This window comes from Danio rerio, chromosome 4 (genome assembly GCF_049306965.1).
Source record: "Danio rerio strain Tuebingen ecotype United States chromosome 4, GRCz12tu, whole genome shotgun sequence".
Taxonomy (NCBI): domain Eukaryota; kingdom Metazoa; phylum Chordata; class Actinopteri; order Cypriniformes; family Danionidae; genus Danio; species Danio rerio.
The window spans coordinates 7,894,745-7,921,642 of record NC_133179.1 but is presented as its reverse complement, the minus strand read 5'-3'; the positions used below and the strand labels follow the sequence as shown (position 1 = coordinate 7,921,642).

General features: G+C 36.8%; 1 protein-coding gene across 10 annotated transcripts in view; it reads right to left on the bottom strand.

Moving 5' to 3' along the window:
• The window catches only part of cald1a (caldesmon 1a), a 91,366-nt gene extending 68,267 nt beyond the window's left edge, over positions 1-23,099 (bottom strand). For 5 of the 10 annotated variants that reach the window (XR_012401433.1, XR_011010876.2, XR_012401435.1 and 2 more), the window contains exon 1: positions 22,999-23,093. The gene's annotated coding sequence lies outside the window, so the exon portion shown is untranslated. 10 annotated transcript variants of the gene reach the window in all.
• Positions 23,100-26,898: the final 3,799 nt, after the last annotated feature.

The window sequence follows — 26,898 nt, the reverse complement described above, 5'->3', positions numbered from 1 at the left end:
CACACACACACACACACACACACACACACACAAAATTAAGTGCATAATGTGAATGCTCAGGTTTAAGATGTTAAAAAAGCTTTTCCCCTCCAGTTTCGAATGGGCAAATTTCTTAGGCATTAATTCATTAAACCCAAGGCCATTTGTTTCCACACAACAGCATCTGTGCTGCTGGAAATGCATTTCAGGTGCAGAAACGCTTTCAGGCTATGCATTTTAAAATGATGATTTTAAATGGTCCTCTCATGCACGTCCAACGATCGCACCACTATCAGCCAGTTTCGGCATGCAAGGTCTTCAAAAAAAAAAAAAAAGAATGAGCAAGAGGGAAAAGGCCAAATTGAGATGCTTGTACGGCATCAAACGTCTGCTGCCTATTGGCTTGGCTCCACATGACCAAATATGGTAGGAAAAAAGCTCTCTTTCCCGTAAGCAATACACACACACACACACACACACACTCTCACAGGAAAAAAAGAAGAAAAACCCATGGGTTTCACATGCTGTGCAGTCAGATAGAGCCCTCATATTCAAACACGCTGACCACAGAGAGAGACTGAAAGATAACGCTAACAGCATCACACAAGACGAACGACAAAAACATACCTAGCATACGCACTAGCCGTCCCAAACCACATACAAAGCCTCTTCTACACTATCCCCAAATTGCTGTGGAGAAAAAAGAAAATCTCCCTCCCAGCATTTTTGTCCAAGATTGAGTGGTTTTCGCGTCTCTTCTTACATAACTGCCAAAGACCAGAGTGGAAAAAAAAACATTCTAGTCCAAATATCCAACGTTTCAGCCACGAAGACGGCCGTGACGGTTCGATCGCACGCTGATGAGAAGGAAATGATGGCAAAACTTCTTATCATAGTTTTTTTTCTTGAAAAGCATGCATGAAGACGCCTGCCAACGCTTAAGTGTTTAAGCTTTTCTTCATCTACGGATCAGATGAGCTCAGTGTGATGTCATGAGAGATAGTGTTTTAGAAAAGCCGGTGTGTACATTAGAGTAGGCTAAGCTACATCATATGTTGACATTTGAGCAATCGCTCCCAAGAAAATCTCTCAGGTTTTGTTCATCCTCGTTTCAATCAGAAGCACTTTATAACTGGAACACAAAAGGAGGATTTCTGAAGAAAGCAGCGGCTCTTTTCCATACACAGTACAGTAGGAGTGTCAGGGAATCAGGGCTGAAATGAAACTGAAATAAAACTGAATATTTATTTCAGAAAATGACAACTGGACAGAATAACCTGCTTTTTCTATTTCCAAAAAAAGTTGTTATTTGCTTTGATTAAAAAAGTCAAGGTTATTCCATCAAATATTGCTTCTGAACTTAAAATATAGCTAATATGTTGTCTAAAAATGACTTTTTGGTCTTAAAATGAAAACTTTTTTATTTATCTTCAGTTAGAAATGTAATTTCTTATGCCTGAACATTTCATCACCTTAGAATTATAAGATTTTATCTGACATTTTTGTCAAAATTGAGTTATTGACGTATTCTTATTAAATGACATCTGATTTACATTATGGGATGTTTTTTATAAGTTGTTTACATTAAGACTTTTTAATAAGAAAGTAAATGTTACACGTACTGTTTGCTATATGGAATGCAAAAACTTTGAAGCTCAAAACCTCAATCATTCAGAACGCAAATAGAACCTTATAATTCCAAGGTGACGATTTTTAAACTGAAGTTAAATAAGAAACTTTATGGTTAAACGTTGCAAAAACTCAAATGTTTTTTAAGTTGTGGTCAATATTAATGCAGACTCAAAAAGTAAAATAATAGTCATTAAATTACAGAAATTTACCGTAAAATAACAGATATCAAATTAAAGAAATTTCCTTTCATTTAAATTTGTGGTAAATTTCTGTAATTTAATATCCATTATTTTACAGTACATTTCTGTAATTTAAAAGGTTGTCGTTTTACTTTTTACTTTCCGGCACACTAGTTTTTTTTTTTTTTTTTTTTACAGTGTACTCAATACCAGAGGCGTGCCTCAGTAAAAATCGCCAGTGTCCCAGTAAATGCTTTGAGATATGATTTACTTTATGTGCAAGTGTATTTATTAAGAGTGGTAATTCCAGAGTAAAAATGTTATTCTCTATGTGCAACTGAACCAACGCTAATGAAAGCAATCAAAAAGCAAACTGAGCATGTGCGCAAAAAAACCATACCCTCACGCACGCCCCTGCTTGATGCTGACGCGCTGCTCTGCTCACGGTGAAAGTCCTGATTGTGTACATGCATGCCAGAAAAATAGCCATGCTGCTCACGTGCCGCTCATGCATTGTCGCCGGCGATACAGTCTTTTATGCGAAGGTGTCGGCATGCAGTGAGTGTTGCAAGTCAACAAAACAAAGTTTAAATAATATGATGGTTATATTATTTATACTAATCATGGCTCCTGATACATACATACATACATACATATATATATATATATATATATATATATATATATATATATATATATATATATATATATATATATATATATATATATATATATATATATACATACATACATACATATATATATATATATATATATTTTTTTTTTTTTGTATGAAGCAAAAAGGAGGGATGATGAGTCAGCGCGGTAAGACTTCATGAACCTTTAACCTCTCGGCTAAAAGTCGGGTAAGACCAAACAAACTCGGTATTCACATAGCAAGTACTGTTTTTATAGGTCACCTAGGAGCTGAAAACGTCAGCCGTTGTTAGATATGAACAACATTCTTCATCTGACCAAGCTTAATGCCTTTTTTCTGAAGATTACAATTAGCCGTTCACTTTTTCTCTTGCAATTACCAAAACCCAGCACAGCCTATGCTGCATTTCTCCCATACACGTTACAGCTCGTTGGAACATTTAATAGAACATAAAAATGTATTTCTCATAAAGCTAAGAAGTTCCTGATGTGTCTTGTAAAACGTGTCTATCGAACTCGGCGCATAAGAACGCCAACAAGACTGAAAGAAACAATATGGGTGAAACAACCGGAGAGATTTAAGGCTGTTCAGCATCACTCTATGCTTTACATTCCTAATTGGAATTGGAATTCTCTAAATCAATACACCTTGTTAATAGTCTATTACTCATAAACATCATTAATGTGCAGAGTTTTGGCGCTCATGTGCATGAGTTTAATATATCTATTAATTTATTTTAAAAGATACACCTTAGACCTAAAAGATTCACCTTAGAATGGCAGAAAACACTGACAGAAAACTGTGATGTTGTGTTTGGTCAAAGCAAAACTGTCTGATTGTCTGTTAAGGAAATTGTCTGATCAATGTGTTTTATTCACAAATAATCTGATTCATTTATTTCTCTGCATCTTGGTGTTTCCTTTTAAAACATTTTGCAGTATTCAAAACAGACCTGCACAATATATCGCACAATGTATCACAAAATTATCGTTAGTGCGATAATAGTATATGTAATAGACTGTTATTGATTTACTTTAGAATTTACAGCAACTTACTGTAGATTCTACATGATTTTTTTTTCTACAGGAAATGTGTTTACAGTATTATATATCTTTACTGTAAAATATCCTAATTTTCACAAAGCAACTTTAAAATACAGTAACATACTTCATAACTGTCCTACAGTAAAATACAGTTCATATTACCGTTACTGTGGATTTACAAAAATTCTTAACTGTGTATGTGTATCGCAGGCATGTGTGATTGGCTGTTGATGCCTTACTATCTTTATCCCCGCCTCCCTAGTAGTTGCTGTTCTGCTATTGGCTAGAGGAGCCCAAAGGTGGATCCAGAGCTGAAAATAAACACTAACGGCCGGACGAGTTGAGACGGGAGGAAAATCACAACAGCAAAACAGTCAGAATATTGAGGTTTTCACTCATTTATAGTGTTTAAAAACTAAATGTTTGCATCTTCACAGTTTTTAAGTCTATATTAGGATTAAATAGATCTGAAAAATATCTTTTGCATCATTATTTTAATATCATTCAATAAATAAATGATTTAAACATAGTAAACCACAATGAACTCATTAAACTAAACTTCAACTCTTGTAAACGAAACTTCAACAGTTTCAATACAGCAAAATTGTATATTTTTGAATGTAAAATGTTTTGAAAAAGAAATGAATGAAAAGTAGAAACATCAAGAAGTTTTTAGCTTAATGATTAATCAAATAATTGACTGTTAATTCACGCAATGGTTGATCATGCGAATTTATGGAAACCGACACCTCTAGTAGCCAAGATGAAGCATACACTGCATGGCAAGGCTTTTATGAGTGCAACAAGTTCTTCAATCCTCTTTCCTTCAAAAAAAAAAAAAAAATGCTTCTGTCACGCCATTTGTTTATGTCCCTCAATCTCTGAACTGTGTAAAAACATTCACTCCCCGAGGAGAGTTATCAGCACCACGAGTGACATTTTTCCATCCAGCTCTCCACTCCATCAGTATTAATCTTCCTCAATGTGACCGTTTTACAGGCCAGAGCTCAGACAAAGGAATGTGCTTTCCTTCAGTTCTAAAGAGTATTAATTGATGAGAAATTTGAGGAAAAATGCAGGGCGTTGCATTCCTCCAGGGAGATAATAGCAGAAATAAGATTATGCCTCAGCCGGGTGACCTCACTAGCAGGCATTACTCAAGGATGCGCCGTTCGGGAGTTAAACAGAGAGCAAACATGCGGAACACAAGCTCTGACGTTTAATAAATGGTCACCAGAGGGAATGTCAATGCACGTTGATGAGATTTTGGGACCGAGAAATTACATCGAGAGTTTATGCACACAACTACAACAGAGGCTTTATTTTTTTAAGAAGGCTGAGTTTGTATGGGGTGGGTAGCCATATCTTGCTTGTTTTTTACCGAGCTATGTTTGAGAGTCTTATTCGCTATGGAATCACAGTCTGGTTTGGATACCTGTCTGTTCAGTTGAAAAATAAATTGGTTCATATGCAAAAAACAGCCATGAAAATTATAGGAATAAAACAATATGAGCCCATACAGACTCTATACGAACAGGCGGCTATGAAAAGAGCGATACGCATTAGCGCTGATTCTAAACATCCCCTTTTCAGTGAATATCAGCTGTTACCATCAGTAAAAAGACTGAGAATGCCAATGTGTAAAACTAATAGACTGAAGCTTTCGTTTGTTCCAACTTCGATAAACTGTTGAACTCTACCAATAACACTGCTCCTGTAGTACGCTAGCACTTGACTGGGTTCTGTGTTTTATATATTTATACTTATATACTGTCTTATTCTGTAAACAATGTATTTTCTTAACTGTTTGTTCTTAATTGTTTTGTTTTATTTATTTTTACTGTCTGTTTAGAGCAATGTTGTAGCACCTTTTTTGCCCAAGACAAATATCCTCTCGGGGACAAATAAAGTTTAACCTAACCTAACCTACTAAAAACAACATGCTCTTGTCACTGATATTACTTACATAAGCTAGAACTACATTGTACATTGATTGTCTACAAAACAAACTGTTGTTATGCAATGACTTGCCTACTTACCCAAACTTGGACCTAGTTAAGCCTTTAAGGGTGCTTTCACACCTGTGAATCGATTCAGTTGTTCCGAAACAGAGATTACAATTGTTACATTGTTGCTCTTTGCTCTTGGAGCGGTTCGCTTTCACACTGCAAAGTTTCTTATCGGACCAAAAGAGCTAAAACAAGTCAAGTGCGAGTAAACTCTCCTTACATTGGTCAGAGTGTCAGGGTTTATTTTGCAGCGTCCCGCTCAGCTGTCAGGAGAGGTTTGGTGGTGATTGACAGGGTGCGCGCGCGTGACCTGTCTGAGGAGAGATGCGGTGGGGAGGGGTGAGAATGGGTGCGCGACGATGCCTATTTGAGGACCGGGAGAGAGATGCAAGATTACCGGGAGATCAACACTCGTTTGCGGGCATCCGGAGACTAGCGAAACTTCCCGCCATACTCATAATTCTCTCTTCATATAGCCGTAAGCCTATTAAATATCCATAAAACACTGTGATATAACCACGCTCGGATCGGATTGCTATCTCACTGCAATCGAACCTCTCCAGGGTTCGTTTCAATCGAGCCGAGACCACCTCATTCAAGCGATCTCGAAGCGATTACTTTAGCGCGGAACAGAGCGCGATTGCCCTGTTCACATATGCCAAACGAACCGCGCTAACTGGGCAAACGAGACACATTCCGAAACAAAAGTGTAGGTGTGAAAGCACCCTAAATGTCACTTCGAGCTGAATACTAGTATCTTGAAAATGTTTAGTAAAATATTATGTGCTGTCATCTTGATAAAATAAATCAGTTATTAGAAATTAGTTATTAAAACTATTGTTTAGAAATGTGTTGGAAAAAAAAAAAAGTCTTTCTGTTAAACAGAAATTGGGGAAAACATATACAGGAAGGCTAATAATCCAGCGGGGCTAGTAATTCTTCAACTGTACATGTTCACTGAATAAAATGTTGTAGTATGTGATTCCTGAGATGACACATTCCTGCGTGAGCGCAGAACCCTTTCCCGTGCCCCTCTCCGCTACCAGATCTCCCTCTTCTGCGCATATTTCTGCTGGCTGTTATTATTAGCATGGCTCCAGGCCAGCGTTGTCAGAGGCCGAGCGCTGTGTGGCCCCACGGACACTCAAAAGACGGCAGCTCCATCTATAAAGAAGCAGGTAAATCACACATGCAGACTGAAATTCAGCCACGTTGTCATTGTCTGGTAAATTCTCCATGCTATGTTTAGTGCCACAGGGCTGTGCAGCTCGTTCAGGAAAACCTCAAAAAAGAAACCGGCCAGTTCCAAGAAATATCGCTCTTTTTCTTCCCCTCTGGAACAAACGCGCAGTCACTTATATTTACTCGGCTTTGGACGACTTTGTGAGCTTTATGATAAATTCCTCTATTTCAGTCGGGTGAAATATTGCCGCAGTTATAAGCCTAGAAATGTTTGAGCGCAATCGCTCCGTCATGCAGCTCAACCCAATGTACCCTTCCACTCTACAGGCCTTTTAAAGGGAGGTGAAGGTGCATAAATCATTACCTCAGAGTTCAACGTAAAGGACTCCTGCCGCATAATCTGTACATTTACAAGAAAAACAGGAATCTGGGGCAGGCATGAAATTGTAAATAATTGAATGTTGGAGCTATGGGGTCGTTTCGGGTTGAGAGTTGTTCGTCATAGATAATGGGCCAACTGGAAATTAGATTACGCCACAAAACCCAATCATACATAGTTTTAGGTCATACTGTATTGGATTATTTAAATTCATGTATTGTATGGTTTGATAATGTATTAAAGTATTGATGTATTGGTTGCTAGGTTGAGAAATCCTCAACATAGCTAATGAGCATACTGTATTGAATCATATTCAAATTCATGTATCATATTGTTTCGTCTAAAAAAAAATCATAATGTATTCACGTATTGGTTGCATAGCTAACGGACAAAATAGAACTGAGATTTTGCCACTAAACTAATTTCACAACATATTCAAGTGTTGATGTACAGCTGAAGTCAGAATTATTAGCCCCTGTTTTTTCCCCCCAATTTCTGTTTAACAGAGAGATTTTTTTCAACACATTTCTAAACATAATAGTTTTAATATCTCATTTCTAATAACTGATTAATTTTATCTTTGCCATGATGACAGTAAATAATGTTTGATTAGATATTTTTTCAAGACACTTCTATACAGTTTAAAGTGACATTTAAAGGCTTACCTAGGCTAATTAGGTTAACTAGGCAGGCTAGGGTAATTAGGCAAGTTATTGTATAACGATGGTTTGTTCTGTAGACCACAGGTGTCAAACTCAGTTCCAAAAGGGCTGCAGCTCTGCACAGTTTAGTTCCAACCCTAATTAAACACACCTGATCAAACTAATTGAGTCCTTCAGGCTTGTTTGAAACCTACAGGTAAGTGTGTTGGAGCAGGGTTGGAACTAAACTGTGCAGAGCTTCGGCCCTCCAGGAATTGAGTTTGACACCCCTGCTGTAGACTATAGAAAAAAAAAAAATAGCGTAAAGGGGCTAATAATTTTGTCCTTAAAATGGTGTTTTTCTAGCCGAAATAAAGCAAATAAGACTTTCTCCAGAAGAAACAATATTATCAGACATTCTGTGAAAATTTCCTTGCTGTTAAACATCATTTGGGAAATATAAAAAAAAAAAAAAAAAAATCAAAGGGGGGCTAATAATTCTGACTTCAACTGTATGAGTTGCTAGGTTGAAAATATAATTTTATATAATACGGTATTGAATTGTATTATTTTAATTTCATCGAACTGTATCGTATCGTATCATATCATATATCATATCATATATCATATCATATTAAATAATGGATTAAATTATTGATGTATTAGTTGCTAGGTTGAAAATACCTCATCATAGCTAATGGCCAAACTGGAAATGTGATTACGCCACAAAGGCGAATTGAATTGTATTGTATCATTTAATGTGTCGCATCATATCATATCATTTTATAATGTATTGAAGTATGAATGTATTGGTTGCTAGGTTGAAAATTCCTCATCACTAATGGTCAAACTGGAAATGTGATTATGCCACAATATCCCAATAATGCATAACTTTATGTCATACTATATTGTATTGTATCATTTCATGTATCGTATCATATCATCATATAATTTCATAACGTGTTCAAGTGTTGATGTATTGGTTGCTAGGTTGAAAATACCTCATCATAGCTAATGAGCAAACTGGAAATGTGATTACGCCACTAAATACCAATAATACAATTTTATGTCATACTATATCGAATTGGATCATTTTATTTCATGTCTCGTATTGTATGATTTCATAACGAATTTAAGTATTAATGTATTGGTTTCTAGGTTGGATACTAAAGGTTGATAGGTAAATACTTCATCATAGCTAATGGGCAAACTGGAAATGAGATTATGCCACAAAATCCCAATAAACATAATTATATGTCATACTAAATTGTATTGTATCATTTCATGTATCGTATCATATCATTTCAAGGTTGATGTATTGGTTGCTAGGTTGAAAATACTTCATCATAGCTAATAGGCAAATTGGAAATGTGATTACGCAACAATTCCAATAATACATCATTTTTGTCATACTATATTGTATTGTATCATTTTATTCCTGTATCGTATCGGTTTCATAATGTATTCAAGTATTAATTTATTGGTTGCTAGGTTGAAAATACCTCATCATAGCTAATGGGCAAACTGGAAATGTGATTAAGCCACCAAATCCCAATCAGATACAGTTTATGTCAATTTATTGAATAGTATCATTTAATTTTATGTATCATATCGTATCATATAACATAACATCATATCATTACATAATGAATTCAAGTATTGATGTATTGGTTGCTAGGTTGAAAACTCATCAAAATAGCTAATGAACTAATTAGAAATGCAATTCTGCCACAAAACCCAATCATATATAATGTTATGCCTTACAGTATTTAATCATATCGTTTAATGTCATGTATCATATCATATATCATGTCATAATGTATTGAATCATATATCATTAATTACATTGTAACATCATAAACTAATGAAATATGGTAGTTAATAATTGAATATTTTAGCGATGGGGTGGATTAGGGGGTTCTTCAAAACGAAGATAAGGAAAGTAGGATGAATGGGTAAATTTATTAGAGGCTAGAATTCATCTGATTGGTCAAACAATGATGTCTAATTGGACTAACAATTATATCATGTGCTCCTCTCGAAATTAGTTTATAAAACTTCATTTAAAGTCTTTTATCATATTATATCACATCATATCATATACAATGTATTGAATCCTATATCCTTTTTTATATTGTAACATATCAATCATATCAGTCAAATATAAACTAATAAAATTTGGTAGGTAATAATCGAATATTGTAGCGATGGGGTCATTTCGTGTTGCTAAGTTAAGTGTTCCTCATCATAGCTAATGGGCAAACTGGAAATGAGATTACACCACAAAACCAATGCCAATATACTGCCGCCACACACAAGCAAGCATTCACGGCGCTGCCATTAGCCGTGCTGACATCGATCCTGAATGACTTGCTACTGTGTTTCAGAAGAAGTGCACAGGCGACCGCGACTCAATTCCCCATCATTAAGTCTAACCTGAACTAATGGATGGCTGTTATTATCCGTGGTGGTCTCACAGACGCCTGTCACAGCCTTGAGTGGTGCGCACACACACACACGCATGCAACAAGCGTTCATTGTTCCTGTTACTGAGGCCATGTTCATTAAAGCAAACCGTAATGAGGTCTGCCAACCTCATAGGCACACACACACACCAAGACCTCCAACACATTCATCAAAACCTCTCAAGTATTTCATCACTCACAAAGACACGCACAACTACTTTTACCCAAGACTCTGCGCGTCAGTGATTAACAATAATGAGTCTGTAATTACGGCAGACTCCCTCACTCTCAATTTGCATCTCCCAATTTTGTTTGCATCAAGCCAGGAAGAAGTAAACAAAGGATCTGCTATTGTTTTCACCTCGGCGTCATTGAATCCTAATTTTCCCCAATTTAGTTGTTGAATCTCTGCCTTTGTGCATCACGGCGAACCGAAATGAAACCATAAGTGACCAATTTAAAGAGGGTACTATTGTAGGACGCTCAACATTAAATTAAACAAAGCTACAGAAACTAGGGCTGTGCGATATTGGATACATTTGATATTTTGTTTTTCTGTAATGTACACACTCACTGGCCACTTTATTAGGTACACCATACTAGCACCGGGTTGGACCCCTTTTTTCATATTGACATGATAGTATCACGCAGTTGCTGCAGATTTGTTGGCTTCCGTTGCACTACATCCCAAAGGTGCTCCATTGAATTGAGATCTGGTGACTGTGGAGGACATTTGTGTACAGTGAGCTCATTGTCATGTTCAAGAAACCAGTCTGAGATGATTCGCGCTTTATGACATGGAGCGTTATCCTGCTGGAAGTAGCCATCAGAAGATGAATACACTGTGGTCATAAAGAGATAGACATGGTCATCAGCTATCCTCAGGTAGGCTGTGGCGTTGAGACAATGTTCAATTGGTACTAATGTGCCCAAAGTGTGCCCATAAAATATCCCCCACACCATTACACCAGCACCACCACCAGCCTTAAGACACATTACCATGTCTTGATTGCATAGATTGAATGGTGTTGTAGCAATATTGCATGCATCCTTTTAAGAACTACAACTAATTCTATGAGAAGTATTATTTTAGATAGCTTAAGATGCTGTCTTAATAGGTGGCTCACTAGGTGTTGTGTAATTACCTACTGTTAATTACACAACTTAGTGCATGACTTAGTGCCTTTATTAATCTGTGGCTGCCACAGCAGATAAACCGCATACTTATCCAGCATGTGTTTTACACAGTGGATGCCCTTCCAGCTGCAACCCATCACTGGGAAACATCCATACACACTCATTCACACATATACACTACAGACCTATAGTGCACCTATAGTGCATGTCTTTGGACTGTAGGGCAAACCAGAGCACCCAGATGAAACCCCTCAAACACAGGGAGAACATGCAAACTTCACACAGAAATGCCACTGACCCAGCCAAGGCTTGAATCAGTGATGTTCTCGCTGTGAGGCGACAGCGCTACCCACTGCGCTGCCCTTAATAAGAGATTTTAATGACAGCTTATTCCACTGAAAACAAAATCAGAAAAATATTCATGGCACAATTCTAATGCCTCATGACGATCATGTTTACGACAGATTTATGACATGCTATCTTGTTAATGTAAAGTTGAAAGATGTGGACTGGTTTGTTTATGTCAAGTTGTCATAACAAACAATGTCTAAAATGACTTAACCGAGCTAATGACGCTCAATAACAGTTGCTATAAGCATGCATACAATCACATCATGGTTATAAAGGCTTCATGACAGTCTTAAAAACACCATTTCATGTAAAGAGGGGAACTGAATTTTGTCCCAACATAAATTAAGTTAACCTAACTGTGGGACTGAACATAAAACAATTAAGTTGTCCCAAAAAAAACCCTTAATAATTGTGTTGTTTCAACTCATTTAAAATAAGTAGATTGTACAAGCAGCAAAAGTCATTTTTTTGAGTGTTGAAATCTGTCACAGAAAAACAAAACAACAAATAATAAATATATAAAAACAGTTTTCTGACCTTTCTGCAGAGGTTTATTGATCATTAGGACATGTACCAAATACATTCTCTGCCTTTTCAGCTCACTTAAGATCACAAGCTTTGCAAAGTACAGCAGGCAATCGTCTCCGCTAGTTTGGCCTCCAACTGAAGGGTAATAAAACCTGCTTTAAGAAAGCCAGACCTGAGATGTTTATTAATAGCAAGAGCGATTGTAATGGGCAATCATTAATAACACATTTCTTATGAGGTAAGAGTCTCTCCAATGCCAGTTCCTCTCTCCGTGCAGAGCATTGCTGATTAAAAACTCACTGTAAGAGTGTGTTTCTCCATCTGCCAGCTATCTGCCACAACACTGAGAAAAAGAAAGGTCTGATGAAGACATTAACTAATTCCGCAGCGCTTCTCAGCTTACAAATACAAACCGCACCACTACCGCAAAGTTACATATAGTTCCACTAATGCAAAGCCAACAGGATGTATTTCATTTAACACATGCAGGTAAATATACATAGGAAGAGGGAGCTCCTGAGTGACAGCTCCGCCGGCAGCTTTCATCTCGGGCTTTAATCAGGACGCAATGACATGTGAAGTGAAAAGAAAGGAGGCGAAAGTGCGTGTACGCGGTGCTGCCTTGCATTCCTGAGGATCCCTCTGAGGTCGAGTGTGCGAGCACGTAAATATGCTTCTGATTAGAAAGAAAGAGTTCACTCTATAAAGGCGCTCTTAAACAATTACCGCTGCTACCATTACCAGACATGCACATAAAGACTGAGGGTCTATTAAAGAATTAACAGACAGAGGCTACGTCTAGATTCATTCGGGACACATTTGTCTTTTTGTTCACACTAACCAGGAAGTTTTGGCTGAAACTATGTTAATGTGCATATGCTAAATCTTATATACAAAAAACTCTATAAGAATATACTGCGAGATCAGAGATAATCCCAATTCTCATGCCCCACTCACTGGAATCAGATGTGTTTCAAAATTAGGCACATTCAAATCAAGGCTTAAAATTAACACAGGCTCATTGTGAAAACCTACCCTTGTATACATTTCTAGAGAGTGCAAATTATGTACCCAGAGCAATGTCATGTTTAAAATGAACCCTATGGGCAGTGTTTAATTTGTAAATTGTGAGGTCCCAGGAAAGATCAGAGTAAGAGATCCGGCATTTTACCAGAGGAGGAAGAGGTGTCACGTACAAAGGTGAAGAGCCGAGGGGGGTGGTGTTTATGGGGAATCGGTAAAATGAGGTGCTGGATCAGATTTCAGAGGTTCTGGATCCGGCTTCTTCTGGCACAAATTAAGCTTTGGCTAAGGGGTGGTATGACGCCGCCGATAGCTTCTGTTCCTTTTTGTGCAACCAGCTGACCGCTTACCTCCATGTGAATGGCTTTTTCGCTATTACCAGTTTGCTCAGTGGCTCACCATGTAAATTGGCGAACTTGTCACAGAGAGGGAAGTTGACCGCGATGACTGGGAAAAACAGTTTCAGAAAGCAGGTAAAACAAAAACCAAAAAATAACTATCCAACAATCAATAAACAAGTAAATAACAGGGTGAGAACGTGGTAAGATCTGAAAACGCGATGGAAATTTAAGATCTGAAAAAGCATACACAGCGGCCTAGGAAGGAAATGAAAACTGCAAAAAAAAAACAAAAAAAAAAACATACCTCCAGGGAAGTATTCGTGCAGTCCAGAAGTGTATACAGGGGTACGTATCAATGAGCCTGGGTTTTATCTGTTTAGCTGTGCCTTTAGCGAATGAGCACTGTGCTACTGTATGTCTGACAGATCTCTTTTAATCTGTTTTTAATCATTTTTATTCTTTGCTTCTATTTCTTATACTTGTTTCTTTTATTCTTGTTTATGTGAAACACTTTCAGCGATGTTTCATAAAGTAATTTCGAGAGGAGTACGTGCTATGATTGAACATGACTGGCTGCTCACCTGTAATTAGCAAAAATCCAGTCAGATTGATCCAAGCTTACAATAATTCTACCAATTTTTCCCTACTGTCCTTTCTATGTTTTGGAAGAATCCCCCCCTTCCACACCATCTCCTCCTTTTCAACCTTTTTCTAAGAGGAGCCATCTCTTAGACAACCATCTGACTTCAATACCAGCCGACGAGTGAACCGAGAAGGTGGGTCTTTATTATGTCCATGAATAATAGGGAACAGGTGCAAGTCGTAAGAAGTCTGGTGAAGGTTCACGGGATTGGATGGAGGTGTTAAGGGAGAACGCTGATTGGGTGAGTAGGAATGAGCCGGGGATGTGACATGTGACACTTTATTTTGATGGTCTGTTTGTTGAATTTAAGTTACATTGCATCTACATGCCAATTACTTCTCGTTAGATTACAAGTAGACTATCAGGATTAGGGTTAGTGTTTATTGACATGTACTCGCAAAGTTTCCTACAGTCAGTAAAATATGTCTGAAAAAGGAGCGGTATTAACAGATATTAAGCAGAAAATCTACTAATACTCAAATAGACCATCAAAATAAAGTGTTACCGATGTGTATCTATGAGAATTATAAGCGTGACATGAGTCATCGCTTTCACAATCCAAACTAAAATGAGAAACAATGTTTTCAAATGTTTTTCTCCAACTTGGGAGAGCGTCTTTAAAAAGCACATCTTTCCCAGGACCAAAAAAAAGCAGCCTCGATTTGGAATAAATGCCAAAATGTTGAGGAAAAAGATATGTGTATCCGAATTAGACACAGCCAAAGAAACAAAACTAGTGTTGAATTATACCACAGTGGTATTTGAGGGGATTTTACATTCGATTTTAAAAATGATAACAATAAATTAACATCATCATTCAATTCTTTTGTCTTCGGCTTCAAGGATCATCTATTACCCGATACTGCTTGACTTCTTCACACAAGCAGGAACATCATCCCACAGGATTGACTTTTTCCTTTGACCCAGCTTGGCTCGTGATAAGGATACATGTAGGTCTGACCATGTAAGGCTGAAAGAGCACTAAAGCGATCCGGCGAAGAGAAGCACGCTTGTTTTTTTTAGGTCCTGAGGTCGGGAGAGTTTGACTAGCAGCTCGCTGGAATACCTCAGCTAGCCCTTACCTCAGCAGAATCGGCATTCGTCAAAATCAGCGCTGGCTGGCTTTCCCTCAACACCTTTATGGGAGCGCTGGCGAGCACGAAATTACATCAACATGACCTCACGGGTGAGTCAGTGTCAATTATCATGCGTTCTTTCTCTTGTGCATCACGACTGACCCTAAATACGTCCCTCTAATTCTTCATTTCCCTCTCTCCAAGTGATTTCTAATGGAATGCGTCGGACGTCTCTTGATTTGTTTTGTTTGTTTAGTGGCTCTTCGAATGGATGAGCACAGGAAAATGGGCTCGCTGGGACATTTCCTGTGCAGATCAACATCAGATTGTTGCAAAAAAAAAAAAAAAAAACTAAACAAAAGCACATTAAGTCAGCTACATGTTAATATTATGGTCATTTCAGAAACTTGATATCGTATAATTTGTTATTCTGATGAACACAAAGAAATACTAAGGAATATTGGAAATAAAGAAGCCATTGACTTCAACAGTATTTTTGTTTCTGCTTGCTCTGGATATTAATAACTGTTTTTTCTTCATTTATCTTGTTTTGTGTTCAAAGGAAGAATTTCATAAATGTTTAGAACCACCTGAGTGAAAAAGTGTTGAGAGAATTAAATTTTTTGGGTCTATCCCTTTATTATTATAGATCAATTTTTTTTTGACGGACAACTTGGAGAAGCAGAAACATTCAGCATAAACAAAAGCACTGAAAGCAGTCTGAGAGCAAGCATTCATGGAGCACTTAGGATCTTCTCAAGAAGGCCAGGACCCATTAGACTTTTCCACTGAAACCTGCCGTCTCAATAAAGCACAACAAACAGACCACAAAGTCAAATTACACCCCCCAAAACACTGGAGCAGGAGGACTTAATGTAAAAGGCGGGAGGTATTTCAGATTTATATATTACTAACAAAACATCTGGGGCACTTATTGCATATTTGCAGAGACCTAAATAAACACACGCTAAAGTTTCAGATGACTCTGACTTCACAATTGAGGAATGCCCCCGTTTCGCTGCCGATCGTCACCACTAGTTTGGAGCTCGGTGGATCAGAAAAACGAACGCAGCCGTTACACAACTGCGGTTTCTGCTTCAAAATTACAGGCTATCCGATTCAAAAGCAGCAGAGGAATAGCTGAACAAGCGCAAGAGGAAGATACAAAGCGAACATCTCCATCAAACGTCAATCACGCTAGCAAAACTTGATCTAAAATAAACATCACGCTCTACACAATGGTTTTTAAAGATGTTTCGCATTTGCAAAGTGTAAGAGGAATTAAAACCAACACAAGGTGCATAAATCTTCCTGTGGTAACCCGAATGGGATTTCAGCACAGCTCTGGGACATTTCAGATCTGGAATATTGTTTTGCACGTTTAATGAGATGCTCTAATGCAAACTTGCGAATTAAACTGTCAGTTCAACTCAGTTTAATGACATGTTTTGATGCATTTGAGGATCCAAATAGAGCTCTGGCTGATGTGCTGCTGTTAATAAAACAAGAGCGTGAATGTAGACTACACCAGATAAGGAGCAGAAGGACATCAATCTGTGAGCGTCTAATATGGTTGGTCAGGAATGGCTTTACAATGTGTCAGCTGATTCATGCTATACATGCAGTCCGACACCAAACGGAGAACTGTAATCTGCTGTGATTCATCATGCAGACATACTGTAGAGCTGCATAATATACTGCTTGATCATTTACACTTTACTGTTTTAATAATCACAGCACAGAACGTATAATACACTGCAAACCTTACAGTCAGCTTTATCAAGTGAAATGAGTGTAGCTAACTCAAAATTGACTGAAGGTTAATTCTACTCCTTTAAAAGGAGCTTTGAACTCGGTGTTGAAGGTAATGAGTTCAGTAAATAACTCATTACTTCAACTTAAAAGGAGTAAGTTCATGATACTCGTATTAGCTTAACTCAAGCAATCGGTTACCTCAAACAGTTTAAGTTGCCCTAACTTATTGGGTTTTACAGTACTCAGTTTGAGTTTTCTTCATTTACTGGGGTTTACTGTGCTCAAATTGCTTCATTTACTCAAATGGAGTAAGTTCACAGTACTCATTAGGATTAGCTTTTGAACTTAAATGGTTTGTTGCAAGCGCTGTCCTTAAACGGTTTGAGCTGCCTTTACTTTTTGGGTGAATTCTCCCCTATAGAATCACCCCAATTGATCTAAATTATGCATTGAATTATGAAATATATGATCACAGAAAATGAAAATATTGCAGTGTCAGTTTTTTCCAATCCCGTGCAGCCCTAATGCAAACTACAAACTTGAATTCCACTATGGTTCAACTCCAATTTTCCAATTGGTCAACAACAATCCCTACTTGACATTGAAGATCCTGCAATGCAACAGTTAAGGCCCGTGCACACCGGGACAAGTTTTGCTCGCATTTTCCATCAGCGTTTAACACCTCGTGACTAAATAAAGGGCGCCAGTGTTATTGTGCACACCAACGCGCAAAACAGCAGGCGTAAAAGCGTCATTTTTAAAGAAACGCCTCATCCTCGTTTTTTGTTTTGACATCAGGTTGGCACTTTTTTGTTAAAGTGCACGAAGCTGTTAAAGCTACAGTAAAGAGAACTTGGAGGCGCTTAAGCGCAAACTGAAGCGCACACTGAAGAAGATGCCCAGAAAGGATATAAACATGGAGCTGCTTATTACACTAGTGAACAATAATCATTTCTTTTTCGCTAGAGCTGCTACTTGAACCATCCATACTTGTTCTAATCGCCAGTAACTTTAACAACAAGCGTGTTTCTGTCTTCTTCTTCTGTGTTTCAAGCGGGTGTCAGAAGCTTAAATTTGTGTAGCGCCATCTAACGTCAAGGAGTGATGTACACTACTGCTCGACGCCAGTGAAAATCGATTGGGTTTGAATCGGGAAAAACGCTAATCTAGAAAAATGCTAATGATAAACCCAAACGAAAAGCGCCTTTACACATATATATATATATATATATATATATATATATATATATATATATATATATATATATATATATATATATACACACATACATACATACATACATACATACACACACACACACACACGCACACACATTACATATACATTGTATGTACAATGTATATACATATACATCACAACGTCAATGTTAAACGCTATATTAATTTACAACCTCTATTCAGAAAACAGAAGCTTTAAAGTTAACTTATTTGCAGAATTCAGCATCCAAATGTTGGATTATGGTATGCATAATATATTGTTTGAACATTGAGATGTGTGTGTGTGTTTGTGTGTGTGTGTGTGTGTGTATATAAATTATGTATACAATGACCAAATTATTTTTAGTTTGATTTTTGAACCTCTGCAGCTGAACACTGTTAAACTCAGCCGAAAACCACAAAGCACTGACAGCTTCACTTTTATCTCTGCTCTGTTGTATTTTCACATATGCTTGTTCTGCAAGTTACATCGCAGGATTCAATTATTTATTAAAGATTAAAGCTATTATTATTATTATTTGTAATTATTTATACAATGAACATGTTATTTTTAATTTGATTATTGTTACACTCCCCAGATAACCATAATGCACTGTTTATTTACCTTTTATCTTTGCTCCTTTATATTTATATATGCGAGTAATTTATTATGTATCATGCACATGCACTGCATTGAAACTGATATTAATTATTCCAGCTTATTTAAGCGAATGAAATCTTCCCAAATTGAGTTATTAAAATCATCTGGTGACATTAAAGGAATGAAATATTGATCACTTTATTTTGATGGTCCATTTGTTGCATCTACACGCCAACTAATTCTCATTAGATTAGAAGTAGACTGTTAGGTTGAGGTTAGGGTTAGTGTAAGTTGACATGTACTAGCAAAGTTTCTTATAGTCAGTGAAATGTCTGTTGAAGGAGCAGTATCAGTAGATATGAAGCAGAAAGTCTACTAATATTCAAATGAACCATCAAAATTAAGTGCTAACGAAATATTTTCAGGAGCTAGTCAATTAATCTAATTATATTTATATTACAATATATATAAAGCAAAATATCACAGGTTTTCCCAATACCGTGCAGCCCTAGATTACAGTGTCATCGCTTTGGCAGTAGAAATCGTTTATGACGAGGTAATGAAATTGGCTTCCCCCAGGTCACTGTGACTTAGCAAGAGCTTCCTTCAACATGATTTAAGTCAGTGGCTCTGTTGTTGGACCCATCCAGACCCCTGCAGGCAGCCTGTTGCCATAACCCCAGAAAAAAAACAAAACCAAAAGGAAAAATGAGGGGGAAACGGTGCTGTTTTGCATTCCAGAGACTATTCCAATCATCTGTCACCGCGTTCAATCTGTTCCTTTTAAGGCGAGGGGCATTCCCCGCATATTTTCCAAACACCACACTGTTATCAGATCCAGTTTCATGGCCAATTATACTGGCCCGCAGTGGTGCTAGCATCACGCTTCACTGTCCGCCGCTACTCAGACAGCTCATCGCTCCATCCTCATCTTTCTTCAAGCTCCAACTCGTACAACCAAAAGGTCAAAAGTCACAATCTGACACATTCTGCGCTGAGTTTCAAATGTAAGTTATTACATATAAACAAAGTTAACCTGCAAGTTTACAGCATGTAGGTGATGTCTATGTACAAGTCCAATGAATGATAACCAGCCAAATGTGCAGCCGCTGTATACAGTAGAAGCATACAAGAAGCCGGGCCTCTGCGGTTGTGCTACTAATAGGGGGTTGTAAAATTAATTTAATAGTTTGCAATAAGTACAGAGCTCGCATTCTTTGTCGGTCGGGATTTATGGATTCACTGCCAAAACGCAAACAGCAACAATCAAGATGCCTCGCTTTAGTTAAACAAGCACTCGACGGGTTCCCAGCAGAGAAATTTCCCAAAGCGTCTACTTGAAAACCCCCTCCCCGCCCCCTCAGCTCCATCCCAAAATCCCACAACAGACACAAATTAAACAATATAAGAATGTTGATGGCCAGTGATTCCACGCCGCAAATATTTTGCCGAGGAGAAAGCATGGAGACTTGGGCCGCCAGAGAAAACTCCAAATCTACTTTAAACAAGACCACGGAGAATCTTAAAGGTGGCCCAAAAACGAGCAATTTATTCTCCCTATACAGAGCTGTTTTACTTCCATTGAACGCAAATGAAGGTTATTTGAAAATGTTGGAAACCGGTAGCCGTACTGACTATTAGGGCTGTGCGATTTGGGGAAAATATCTAATTGCAGATATTGCGATTAGGATTTGATTTGTGATTTATATTTGCAGTCATTTTAGATGCTGGTTGTTGTATTTCCTCGTGCTGGCAACAATTACAAATAATCTGTCTTTTTTTCGGTGTCTGTGACTTTGAAACCAAAACATTCCCATATTACTGATGTGCTGTTTTTCTTTGATATCACTTCACCTATTAATGCTTCTGAAGCATCAGATGCCATCATACCACTCATCCGCACTTTTCTGTTTGTTTGTTTTTATTTTATTGTGGGGGTTCTGCATAGTTCGGTCCACACAATTCTGATTGAGCAGAACGGAAGCTTGCTCTCTTAATTGGCTTGTAAGTCTTGTCGCACACAGGTGACAGTCACGCATTTGCTCTGGATGGGGGAAATTAAATAATATATTCATATCGCAGCCTCTTGCAATCAGAGGCGCCACCCCTGTGTAAATTCTGGCCACCCTGTGGTCACCCCAATATGCCTTTGCTGTTAATATTATTAATGCAAATGTAATTACGTAGATTCACGATATTTTAATAAATAAATATAATTCAGTCACTAAAATTATTGTGGATTGATTCAATCCCACTCCCGATTGTCGTTGTCAGCATGCGCATGCATTCAACTACAGGACAGCAATATTAATTTAAGAAACAAAAACAGATTTTTATTTGGTTTGCACATGTATTTAATTATTTCAAGAAATAAATTGCAATACTTTAAGAGTAATTCATTAAACTAATTAATAGAAACTAAAACTGCATACAAATATAGCATTACACTGAATTGGTCACTTTTGTTTTGTGTGCAACCCCAATATTTTATGTGGCCTCATCTGGCCACCCCTAAGAAAAGTTTCTGGAGTCGACACTGGTTGTGATTAGCAAATCATAATGTTTCAAATTGCGATTGCGATTTGATTAATTGCACAGCCCTATTGACTATCTTTGATATTTTATTTTTCATCTTACTACACTTAAATGAAAGAAATTTGCTGTTTGTTCAAACTACATATTTAAATTGAGCTGAAACAACACAATTATTGAGTTTTTTTGAGGGACAACTTAATTGTTTAATGTTCAATCCACATAAATTTGTAAAAACTAAAAAGTTAACATAATCCAGTTATGTTGTCCCAACACAAATAGATTAAGAAAACACATTTAAGTAGATTGAACATAAAACAATTATGTTCTCAAAATGTTGTTTTTAATAATAGTGGTTTCAGCTCATTTTAAATAAGCACACTGTAAAAAAAATCCGTAATTTTATGGTTTTATAAACCGTAAAATAACGGCTGTTAAATTACAGAAATTTACTGTAAAAAACAAAAACAAAAAAGTTGAATTACAGAAATCTAGAAATGTAAATGTGAGCAAATTTCTGTAATTTAATGTTTTTTATTTTACAGTAAATTTCTGTAATTTAATGGCCGTTATTTTATGGCTTATATTCTGCACTCCAGCTGCCGGAAATAAACTAAAAAATTTCGTATTTCTTTTACAGTGCATTTCAAACAAGCAGCAAAAATCTGAATTTTTAGTTTATGGCTAACCAGTTTCCAACATTCTTCAAAACATCTTTTTTATCCAACAGAAAAATGAACTCCTAAAGGTTTGGAACCACCTGAGAATGAGTAAACAGAGATGAAAACTTATTTTATGGGGGATTAACCATTCCTTTATTAAGTTACAAAAGATTTAAATACAGTCGTGGGACATTAATATGGGTTAAATTTAAACACATTAAATGTAATAATGTTCGACTCCATTAATTTAAATCCAGCCCAAATAATTTTTTTACAACCACTTAACGCAAACAAAATAATTAGTAAATCCAAGGAATCATCTTTGAATCTTTTTTTCCATGTACTTAGAGTACACTTAAAAAAATACTTAAGTAGGAGCTTTCCAAAGAGTTTAATGCAACATAAGTTTTAACACCTTATTTGTGTCTTTATTATGTTCAAAACCAACTCCATCAGTTCCACTGAGATTTAAGATGCTACCACTATCTAGACAGTTTTGGCAGCTGTCAACCAACTTTTCAGCCTTCATCTGGAGAGTTTGAGTTGGGTAGATATAGAAAGAATCCAGATAGAGATCTAAGCAAAAGGGTGGGTGTGGGAGGAAAGGAGGAAGAAATTTACAGCAGAAAGGATAAGAGACTGTACACTGTAAACAAGCATCTCCAACTCTCAAATAACAATTATCAAGTATTATAATGCAAAGAAAAAAACATATATGCACCGAATTTTCGATCTTAAAGCAACTTAATCTAATAACATACCTTGAAATGATCTGTTTGAAATTATACTATTGAACAAACTATAGGCAAGAATGCAATATAAGCCACGTTTTAAACAAAAGACTTCACTGAGGCTGACGACAAATGGTTAACGTTTTATCAAACAATGAGCAAGAGTTTGTCAAAACAAATAAATATATGGCTCGAACTTTGTAAACTTGTGCGGAATGTCTGGTAAAACTGACCTGCGCGATGAGGCGAACGAAGTGCGCGTCCTTTAGATGTGCGAAGAAAAGCTGCCTGCAAACAGAAAAAGGAGTAGAGCTGCTCCTTCACTCCCAAATCTCCGGCGTTCAGTAACAGGACTCTGAGTTTGCGAAGCTCCTCCCTTCAGAAGCCATTCAAGACCTCCGCCTTCCACAATAACGCGCAGATTATACAGCCCTGGACTCAAATCAAACACTGTACCGCGACTTCATTACGGATAAACATGTTGGATTCGAGTCGGATATTACAGATTAAAGCATAAGTTTGAATCTACATATAAAGTGTAAATTAAATATAAAAAACGGCGAATATATGATAAATATTTTATTTTTATTAATATTTATTAATATTGATTTTATATATATACTCTACGAATAGATGTTGCCCATTAAAAATTAAATATATATTTTAAATACTTAATTCAAAGCTATACATTTGCAAAAAGAAATGATTTGAAACATCTACACCACACTTAAATAAATAAATAAATAAATAAAGATCCAAAAAATAAAAATAACTCATTGGATGAACTGAATTTAATTAAGTACAGGATTTCCATCTTATAAATCTGTTTAGCACCAACTTAAATAAATGAATAAATAAACAAATAAATAAATATTTACACAATTAAATGCAACTGAGTTGGTCCAACATGATACATTTGCATTTTTATTTTACTGATAATACGTATATCTATTATGTGTGTTACATTTCAAAGTCTCTTAGTTTTATCCTAAATGAACTAAAAGAGCCATTTTTAGTATATTTCATGAGATACAAAGACAGTTGACTGAGACTGATCTTAGGATCATTGACAGGGGCAGATTTAACCAATAAGTGAGGTAAGCGGCCACTTAGGGCCCCCAATAAATATCTAGAAGTATAAATTATACCTATAAACAACCTCGTTTTTTATTATATTTTGTATGGTGAGAGTTAAACTAATACAATTTCAACGTAATTAAATATTAAATAGTAAACAATCAATTATAGTATTATTATAATAATGTAATGTAATGTAATAATAACATTACAAAATAAAATATCCATCATGGAGCAGTCCAGAAGCCAAATTTATATATATATATATATATATATATATATATATATATATATAAAGATAGATGTATTATTTTAGTTGTAAATCATTTAAAATTTAGAGATTGCATTAAGATAAAATGTAGAAAAGAAGATTGTGTGATACAACAAACAGCCAAATAGATTTTAAAAATTAATTAATAGTAGAAAGGGTGCATTTCAGGACTTGGGTCTCATGGCTGGAATTGCTTAAGGCCCTAAAATCATTAAATCCACCCCTGCTCATCGAGAAAAGCAGCAAACTGCATTATTGCTCATTTTTTGATGCCAACACCCAAAGAATGGGTGCTTCAGCAAGGCGGTAATCTCAAAACTCAAAGCATTACATGAAAACCTTCAAAATCTTCAAACTTAAGTTATGATTAAACTCTAACAAGTCTTTCTATTAACTTTAAAGATCCAAGAATACTTTCATTGTCAACATTCCCCTCTCCTAATTCAATTCCACACAAAGCATGCTGGGAACTACAAATGCCCTAACCAGGTAGTTGGAATAACACAAATGCTTAATGGTTGGCAAAATTAAGTGGACTGAAAATAAAATAAATAAACTGACCAATGAAATTGCAAGAATTGTTTCAGCTTATTTTAAAGAAGTGGTTTAAACAAGCAGCAGTTTTTTTAATGCTGATATGGGGAAAAATGAGGACCTAAAATGATAAATAATTTAATTCTCCATTTAGAAAGTTACATTACATTAAGGTCAATATATTTTGGCGTTAGGTTGAACTTAAAATACACTCTGAGAAATAAAGTTACGTGAGCTGTCACTAAAAGTACCTAAAAGGCCCATATTAATACCTCAAGGGTACATATTAGTACCTTAAAAGTACAAAAATGTTCCTCTTAAAATTTTTAGGTACTAATATATACTTTTGAGGTAGCAAAATGAACCCTTTAAGTACAAATGTGTACCTTTTGAAAAGGTACCACCAAAGTGACTGCTCATACCTTTATTTCTGAGAGTGTACTGTTCATTTAAATATTGTAGCATTAAATATATTTAAAAAAATAAATAAATAATAATAATTTTAATAATAATTTAAAGAATTTCTGGGTGTTTTAAACCCAAATTGAGTTTAATATGGACTAACTCAGACATTAGGGTAAATTTTGTTCAATTAATGTACATTACAAAATATCCCAGCAGTTGGGTTAGTCCCTATTACACTGAAAAACGGGTTGAAATAACCCCGTTTTTGTTATAAGAATTTTCTGATTTTAAGATAAATTGAAGCGATGAAGTCAGCCAAAGCTGATTTTTAAAACCATTTTTTTTATTGGGCTTATGGTGGCTCAGTGGTTAGCACTGTCACCTCACATCAAAAAGGTTGCTGGTTCGAGTCCCGGCTAAGTCAGTTGGCATTTCTGTGTGGAGTTTGCATTTTCTTCCCATGTTGGTGTGGGTTTCCTCCGGTGCACTCCGGTTTCCCCCACAGTCCAAACACATGCGCGATAGGAGAACTGAATAAACAAAATTGGCCGTAGGGTATGAGTGTGAATGTCACGCCAGCAGGTCAAAGGGCCCACAGTGAGTGAGAGAGGGAGAGAGAAACAGAGTTCTAATGATGTATTACTGAGCCGATACCGAATTGCCCGCGTCTGCATACATATATTCGAGTCCTGATTGGCAGGTAACGTCCGATTCCGATCAAGTCTGAAACCGCGTGATCGGGCCCGATTTCCAATCACACGATCAGATCTGGACATCCCTAACTAAAAGAGCATCCGCAGTGTAAAACATATGCTGGAGAAGTTGCTGGGTCATTCCGCTGTGGCGACCCCTGATAAATAAAGAGACTAAGCCGAAGGTTATTTATTATTAACCCCAGTTACTAAACATGGCAAACAAATTAGAGCACTAAGCTCTGTGGATATTTTCAGATCTTTACACATGACTGAAGCCCATACCGGGGTGTTTTTGACCGAAATTCTGAGTGTGCATGTGCATGCGTGCGCGAGTGTATTGTGTGAGAATGAGATCATAGTATTAGACCTGAGGTCGGTGACTGTGTGTGTCTTGGCAACATTAAAAAGCATGGCTGAAAATGAAATTCTTGAAGTCAGGCAAATAACTCAAGCAAACACCATTGATGGAAATGGAGGATTTATTTGTTCTACATGTATGGCTCTGGTCAAACAGAAGTGCGAGCGAAACATCTCCTCGTATTTTCCCACGAATTGGAAACCAAGAGCAGTCAAATGTTGATCGTTTTGCCTGTAATTTGGTTACACAGGAGAAGTTGCCAGACATATTTGGTCTTTTGATCTGAGGGCTTTGCCTGGACTATATTTGCCTGAGGATCTCAGATGTTTACTTTTATAATGTGCTTTGGTTTATCACATCAGGCAAAGGCCTCAGATAACCTCGGATATTAAATATGAGTTCCTGAAAATATTAGCTGCTTGCCTTAACTCGCTCTCAGGGAATAGGCCTCTCTCTGGGAGTACGTGAACTTGTTTTCACCAGGACATCTGAAGGGCTGAGAGTTTAACATCACAGAGAGCTGTAGGTGAATCACAGGTTGCTAAAACCTCCTCTGCTTTATATCTGCCACATCTTCAATGGCTCTGTGGTTGTGGGAGCTGCAGATTTAATCACCAACCAAGTGACAGAAAAACACACGCACAGACTAATGCGTCACCTTTTAATAATCATGCTTTACAATTCTGATGCCGTTTCCTGCGCTGTGAATGAGAGTCAGTAATTTAGGACTCAAAGCTCAAATTGAAGTGGTAAACCCACTGCTGTTGTTACTGTTCATATCACTGAGGAAGAG